Source organism: Scophthalmus maximus, chromosome 9, assembly GCF_022379125.1.
Source record: "Scophthalmus maximus strain ysfricsl-2021 chromosome 9, ASM2237912v1, whole genome shotgun sequence".
In the NCBI taxonomy this organism is placed as follows: domain Eukaryota; kingdom Metazoa; phylum Chordata; class Actinopteri; order Pleuronectiformes; family Scophthalmidae; genus Scophthalmus; species Scophthalmus maximus.
This window is the reverse complement of record NC_061523.1, coordinates 6316445-6325000: the sequence shown is the minus strand read 5'-3', so window position 1 is coordinate 6325000 and position 8556 is coordinate 6316445.

Here is an 8556-nt window from a genome sequence, read left to right as displayed (position 1 = left end):
TATAGGACTGGATGTGCACACAACAACTCCTCTGTATCCTCCAAAACGTCAGCCTCCTCCACAGCAGAGAGAGAGAGAGAGAGAGAGAGAGAACTCCGGATCGACATTATCTTTTGACTTGTGTGAATGTATTTGCGTAAAGCAACGACTGGTCGTGTCATTGTGTGCCTTTTTTTTTCTTCTCTCGTTTAGATGGTCCCATTGCAGTTTTGCTAAGTTTGCACACAATCCAGTGATTTGGGGCCTCGAGTGCAAGGTTGCCCTTGTGCAGCCTCGGTGAAATGAGGTTATGCAGAGAGGCAGAGAAGCAGCGAGTGCTCACAAATGTCCCTAAAAATACTACGCCACTGCGCAGCCTACTCCTTCCCTGGTCCCGGAACCCCTCCGCAAACCCGCACCCGTCGCCCGCTCTGGTGTCTTTGTCCGACCACCTCACCTTTGCGTCAGATGGTCTCATGCACAGGCGTGTTAATAAGAACAGTTTAGCAGCCGCGCCATCCTCGTCCGCTATCACGCACCCGCTGCAACACAACACAACACATGCCCGGCGGCACGTTTTACTGTTTACGCCTTGCTATGAATAATGATTGACCAGATGGTTGGAACTTCTCACTCAGGCGTGTGCAGTAGCAGTAGCAGTGGCTGTAACTGTGGCCCCTTTATGACATCACTGTCCTCTCCTTTAACAAGCCCCCCCCCCCCCCAAAAAAAAGAAGCCAGGTTGTTTTTTCCCCCGTGATGAGAGAACACGAGGACTCCGAATGTATCGGACATAATATTGGAAGATGTACTGCAGGCTGTGCGTGTGTGTGCGTGTGTGTGTGTGTCTGTCTTTGTTTTGGATGGTGTGTCACTGTGTTTGTATGTGTGTGCAAATGTGTGCGTGAGTATTTTGGTCTGGTCTGGGGCAACATGCCAGCACTACTCTCCATCACACTGTGCAAGTACAAACAGCAGCCTCGGATAGAGAGGGGGGGAGGAGGAGAGGAGAGGAGGGGAGGGGAGGGGAGGAGGAGAGGAGAGGGGGGGGAGGGGGGGAGGAGAGGAGTGGAGGAGGAGAGGAGGGGGGGGAGAGGGGAGGAGAGGAGGGGAGGAGGAGAGGAGGAGAGGGGAGAGGAGGAGAGGAGAGGAGGGGAGGAGGAGAGGAGGAGAGGAGAGGGGGGGAGAGGGGAGGAGAGGAGTGGAGGAGGGGAGAGGAGAGGAGAGGAGAGGAGAGGAGGAGAGGGGAGAGGAGGAGAGGAAGAGGAGAGGAGAGGAGGGGAGAGGGGAGAGGAAGAGGAGAGGAGAGGAGAGGAGGGGAGAGGGGAGAGGAAGAGGAGAGGAGAGGAGAGGAGGGGAGAGGGGAGAGGAAGAGGAGAGGAGAGGACAGAGGACAGAGGACAGAGGACAGAGGAGAGGAGGGGAGGAGGAGAGGAGGAGAGGAGAGGGGGGGAGAGGGGAGGAGAGGAGTGGAGGAGGGGAGAGGAGAGGACGGGAGAGGGGAGGACGAGAGGGGGGGAGAGGGGAGAGGAGGAGAGGAAGAGGAGAGGAGAGGAGGGGAGAGGGGAGAGGAAGAGGAGAGGAGAGGAGAGGAGGGGAGAGGGGAGAGGAAGAGGAGAGGAGAGGACAGAGGACAGAGGACAGAGGACAGAGGACGGGAGGAGAGGAGGGGAGAGGAGAGAGGAGGAGAGGAGAGAGTAGAGATGAGGAGAGGACAGATGAGGAGAGGACAGAGGAGAGGAGGGGAGGAGAGAGGAGAGGAGGGGAGAGGAGAGATGAGGAGAGGACAGATGAGGAGAGGACAGAGGAGAGGAGAGGAGAGGGGGGGAGAGGAGTGGAGGGGAGAGTAGAGATGAGGAGAGGACAGATGAGGAGAGGACAGAGGAGAGGAGGGGAGGAGAGAGGAGAGGAGGGGAGAGGAGAGATGAGGAGAGGACAGATGAGGAGAGGACAGAGGAGAGGAGAGGAGAGGAGGGGAGAGGGGAGAGGAAGAGGAGAGGAGAGGAGAGGAGGGGAGAGGGGAGAGGAAGAGGAGAGGAGAGGAGAGGAGGGGAGAGGGGAGAGGAAGAGGAGAGGACAGAGGACAGAGGACAGAGGACAGAGGAGAGGAGAGGAGGGGAGAGGACAGAGGACAGAGGACAGAGGACGGGAGGAGAGGAGGGGAGAGGAGAGAGGAGGAGAGGAGAGAGTAGAGATGAGGAGAGGACAGATGAGGAGAGGACAGAGGAGAGGAGGGGAGGAGAGAGGAGAGGAGGGGAGAGGAGAGATGAGGAGAGGACAGATGAGGAGAGGACAGAGGAGAGGAGAGGAGAGGGGGGGAGAGGAGTGGAGGAGGGGAGGAGGAGAGGAGAGGACGGGAGAGGGGAGGACAGAGGAGAGGAGACTGCCGGCCATAAGTAAAATTGTCTGAAAGTGCTGTTTCATGACCTTGATCAATTCCAGCCATTCCAACCTCACAAATTAAAATTCCAGACATCTCCAGACCTTAAAAACACGAGATCGAAATTCAACCAATTTTCAAGGATTTTAAGCACCTGCAGGAACAGATTTTTTCTTTTTTCTTTTTTCTCTGTATGTGTGTGTGTGTGTGTGTGTGTGTGTGTAAGAAAGCTTGTCCAAAACTAGGTCAGACACAGAGACAAAGAATGACTGGAGAGAGAGAGAGAGAGAGAGAGAGAGAGAGAGAGGGAAGGATAGAAAAGATGTACGTAGCTGTATCCATAAAAGCAATTCTAGTTTTGAGTTGATGGAGAATCAAATGATAAGAAGAGAGGGAGATAGATTAACATAAAACATATTTAAGGGCAAATGTACAGCGAGATACTCACACGGATGAATCTCCAACTCATTCCAGTGTCCTTACTGCGACCGGAGTGTACAGCTGTTTGTTCGGAGGTGTCATTTTTGTCTCAGTGTCTTCGTCAGTCATGTTAACTAAAGCCACATATGCGCCAGTGGTTTATATTTGAACTGTGACACAGAGAGTGGGACACAGACAGTGAGACAGAGAGTGAGACAGAGAGTGAGACACAGACAGTGAGACAGAGAGTGAGACACAGACAGTGAGGCACAGAGAGTGGGACACACAGAGTGAGACAGAGAGTGAGACACAGACAGTGAGACACAAAGAGTGAGACAGACAGTGAGACAGAGAGTGAGACACACAGAGTGAGACAGACAGTGAGACACACAGAGTGAGACAGAGAGAGTGAGACACACAGAGTGAGACAGACAGTGAGACACACAGAGTGAGACAGAGACTGAGACACAGACAGTGAGACAGAGAGAGTGAGACACAGAGAGTGAGACATAGAGAGTGAGACACAGAGAGTGAGACACAGAGAGTGGGACACAGAGAGTGAGACAGAGAGTGAGACACACAGAGTGAGACAGAGAGAGTGAGACACAAAGAGTGAGACGCAGACAGTGAGACACAGAGAGTGAGACAAAGAGAGTGAGACAGAGAGAGTGAGGCAGAGAGAGTGAGACACAAAGAGTGAGACACAGAGAGTGAGACAGAGAGTTAGACACAGGCAGTGAGACACAGACAGTGAGACAGAGAAAGTGAGACACAGACAGTGAGACAGAGAGTGAGACACAGACAGTGAGACAGAGAGAGTGAGACACAGACAGTGAGACACAGAGAGTGAGACAGAGAGTTAGACACAGGCAGTGAGACACAGACAGTGAGACACAGAGACTGAGACACAGAGAGTGAGACAGAGAGTTAGACACAGACAGTGAGACAGAGAGTGAGACACAGAGACTGAGACACAGACAGTGAGACAGAGAGTGAGACACAGACAGTGAGACAGAGAGAGTGAGACACAGACAGTGAGACACAGAGAGTGAGACAGAGAGTTAGACACAGGCAGTGAGACACAGACAGTGAGACACAGAGACTGAGACACAGACAGTGAGACAGAGAAAGTGAGACACAGACAGTGAGACAGAGAGTGAGACACAGACAGTGAGACAGAGAGAGTGAGACACAGACAGTGAGACACAGAGAGTGAGACAGACAGTGAGACAGAGAAAGTGAGACACAGACAGTGAGACAGAGAGAGTGAGACACAGACAGTGAGACACACAGAGTGAGACACAGACAGTGAGACACAGATAGTGAGACAGAGTTAGACACAGACACTAAGGGACGACCAGAAAGACCCCCCCCCCCCCCCCCTTCGACCTCGTTGTACTCACTGTGTCTCTTGCACAACTTGAGAAGTGCATGTCATGAATTTTCAACATGGGCCCAGACTTTCTCCTCCAGTGAACGGGGGACAATACCACAGCTCCCCCGTGTGGTTAAATATACGTACTGCACCATGAAAAGTCCTTGTAAGATGAGGCTTATTTTTCATCACACATTTTGGAATAATCTTTTTTTGCTGTGTATCTTTTTCTTGTAAGCGCTCCGTGTCTTCTACCTTTTACAGGAAGGAAGCCTGTTGAAATAAATAAAGTAAACATCAAGAGGACAGGAGTATATATATATTTATATTTGTCATATCAGTTTGCATGTCATAGATTTTTTTACTTGGCCACATAAAAACTCTTTTCTACTTTTACTCACCCAAGTAAAAGGTCTTGGCTAAGAAGTTGCTAACAATATTTATTTTGTAAAATACACTCACCAAACATTCGCTAAGAACACCCAGGGGTGTAAGCACCAAATTCTGGGCCCTATACATAAGCAGTCTCTGTGGCCCCCCTACCGCCACCAACTGAACCCCCAACCCTTCACAAGTACTTCACTATGGTTAAATGAGGTTTGCTTAGAGTATCGCGCTGAAGAGAATATTATTGTCTTCATGTTTATTTCTGTATTCCCAGGGTATTAGACGATGCCAAAAAATACAGAACCTCCCCTATTTTTTGAAGTACAGAGTTTAGTCTCTCAGCCAATGTATTCGGCCATTTTTTTTCAATTTATGTTATGACACAAATTACAAAAAGAAGAAACAAAAAAGAATGCTGTAGTTCTGTGGAGGGAAAAAAAGTTGTTGATGAGAAGTCATTGGGGGGAATGTCAGACTGGTTGGAGCTTTTTACTAATGTAGAGAGCAGGAAAGCGTCTGCGAATGAACAACACGTCCAAACCTTGAGGTGGATGAGTCACAACAGCAGAGACCACATCAGGTTCCACATCGTCAGCCGCTGGCTCACCAACACGGGGCAGTTGAACCGAAGAACGCAACCTGCAGATGGCAGGCTCAGAATTTGGCATCAACAGCATGAAACCATGGACCCAACCATGACAATATGAACGTGGTCACTTTCATTCTTGGACAGAGAATGATCACCCCCAACGACTCTGCAGCTCTGTGCAGTTAATACCCTCTTTTAACTCACTTTGGTTTTACATTGGATTTTGTGGTTCAGCTTTGTTTCACTGATACAAGATGCAAATCAATAAGACCTTATCAAAGACGCCTTTTGATAAGGCATCAGAGATGATAAGTTCATTGCTCTCAGCAATGTCAGAGTCGACCTCCTGGTTCTATCATGTCATAGATTATTAAAGGTGACATATTATGCTCATATTCAGGTTCGTACTTTTAATTTGGGATACCACTTGAGAAGGTTTACATGCTCTAATGTTCAGAAAAGGCATCAGTTTTCTCATACTGCCCATTCCTGCTGCTCCTCTTTTCACCCCCCTGTCTTATACACCTGGATTTTGTTTAACCCCGCCTCCTGATAAACCCCAGTCGGCTCTGATTGGCCAGCTGGCCCAGTCTGTTGTGATTGGTCAACCGCTTTCAAAATGTGTAGGAAATGCCACGCCCCTTCACCAGAAAAGTGGAGATTCTCAGAACGCAGGCGGGGTTACCTCAAAAGAGTCCAACTGTGACATCACAGTGGGAGAGAAATCTGAACCAGACTGTAGGGTTTAGCCAGCTCACACACAAAAAACAGGGTGGTCTTTTTTCACAGTTTGTGGGTTGGTATGCTCCACACTGAAAAAGTTTTTTTCTTTTGCATAATATGTCACCTTTAAGTAAATCAGCGATCATATTCATGTAATACAGTAATAATGAATTTGTCTGCAGCAATAAGCAGCAATGACTTTGTAACTGGATTTCCCTAAGTCGTTTTCAGCGATGTCATTTGAAAACATTTGCCCATAAAGAGGACGGAGGTGTCCTCCTTGTGCCTCGTGTCTTTTAGTATCTGGCCATTTAGCACACTTATTATTCCATCCCCTCCAAGGAACTCTCCCTCATCCGATCACAGACGTCGCATTAGGGGAGCAGAGCAGTTTGGCCTTGGCACCTGATTGCCACTGTGTTTGATGGAGGGAGCCTCGTGTATATAATGATCTCTGAGTGTCCTCGTGTAGTCTTTTCACTAATGCACCGAACAAACCGATTGGCGTCAACGCAAAAAATTCTCTATCGCGCAGAGTTGTAATGAAAGGTGAAGGGGCTGCGCCACTGAAGTGACCGCGGAGGGGTACGGTTAGAAAACCTGAGGTCGCCACTGATGCTACAAAGAAAGAAAGAAAAAGATTCAGCAAATGCACTGCACTGTTAAAGAACAACCAGCCGTTTAATGTGCTCGTCTATTTAAACGTTAAAGCTGCACCATTCAATATTTTTTTATAGTAACTACAGTTCAAATGACTGTGTAATGGGAAAGTAATATAATACTTTTACAAGGCGTGATTACATAGGTCAGAGATAATAATCCTCGTTATGCCTCGGGTCACATGATCACTGTTGTTTTTATTTGTGTGTTACAGCAGCAGGCTATCTAAAAGAAAACTTTTTTTATGTTCCTTATCTTCGCAAATAACTAAAGCCCTGTGACAGCTTTACTTTGGGACAGGGGCTGCCACATTTAAATAATGCTTACTTTTAATTTTTAAAAGCTATGAAATTACCTCGTGAGACGCAGTTCTGAAGATGACAGAACCTCTGGCACTCGCTCTGCCCTGTCCCATCAGCCCTGAGGGGTAAAAGGCAGATACAATCACTATGCGTTGTTTGTAAAAGCGTCTTATTTTACTTTAGCTTTGTGTCATCTCCACAAAGTAAGCATCCCCCGAAACGAAGAAAATCCAGAGATCAGCTGGAGCTAACGGAGGAAGAGCAACCTTTATCTATTTATTTATTTATTGAAACTGCTTGCATACAAAATATATTGCATTATAACCAGACATGTAAACCCAAACAGCGTAAATGCTAGTAGTATATACAAAAAAAAGGGGGGGTAAGTGCACACAGGGTATACAGGGTTGTTTTTTTATGGGGAAGTGTGTTGGGGGGGGGACTACCCTGGTTTAAATTATCTACATATTATCTGTCTTCACTTTCAGGCAGTCAAACAAAAAACAAAGATTGGTCATCTCATCTCCACTGGCCCCATACCAACCATGCTGCCATCCCAACATGACGTAATGCTTAGTTTGGGGTGGGGCTTAATGGCGACTGTATCACACTTATTATAATCAAAGGTTTTCTTAACTAAAGTGGGAAATCCACAAGTCAAAATTCTTGTGCTTAATGTATTATCGTCATATTTTTAGGGATTCATGCAGCATTTCTTCTTGTTCAAAAAATCATCTCATTGGGACATGGAGTCCAAATCAAGGTTTGTGAATGAGGTCGGGGCTTGTACTTCGGTCACCTCATAACTCAGTAACACAACTTAGTGTTTAAGCTTTAAGAGACAAGATTGATTCAGCCTCATTCAGATTTGAACATCCCACAGGGCTGATGAAGAATGAACATTAATCACGTCCAAAGGCAGATTAGTTCATTGACCATTCCTCTTTTCTGCAGCCCATTGGATGACGGGTAATAAAAAAAGGAAAGTACTGTACAAAAGAGCATTAGAACAGTGCACCTTTAAAGACAACAGTAGATTGCAGGAAAGCAAAAACCTTCAACACACAAATATTTCATGAGGAAAACCCCACAACTATCATTCCTTTTTCCAACTGACATAAAAGTTTTTCGTTATGTGAACAGCTGCCAATTCTCTGTAAACCACAAAGCCCCAGTTAAAACGTATTCCAGCCAAAAGTTACTTCAACAGTCTGTTTTCTATGGCGACGCTATAGACAGATCTGACAAAAATATCTGATTGGGACAAATCTCTAACGGACCCGTCGACAGCACACAATACAACTGGAACAAGTTTTATGAAAACAATCTTAAATCAATCTCTCTATGTGTAGAATACATAGTAAACATTTGAAAAAACAGTAATTCGCTGATTTATAGAAGCATTACTCTGGTGATGTCATTCTATTTTATCTACATGACGTGTTATAGTGCTGTCGAGGGCAATGTCACACCAACAGAAAAACAAAAACAAGGTAGTGTTGCATCTTGAGAAAAGGTGGCTCTGCAAACCAGCGGTCGTGCCGTTTGGCACCACCGTGAGCCATTTCTACAAGTTACCCAATATGACCGCTCACATTGCCAGGTTGAATCACAATGTACACAGATTGATCCTGGGAGGAAACACGCATTCGCGCTGCTCCTCGTCTTAAACCTCGTTTGGAATCCCAAATGGTTCACAAACCTACTTCTGTCGAAATGTATCCCATTGAACCATCTAAGA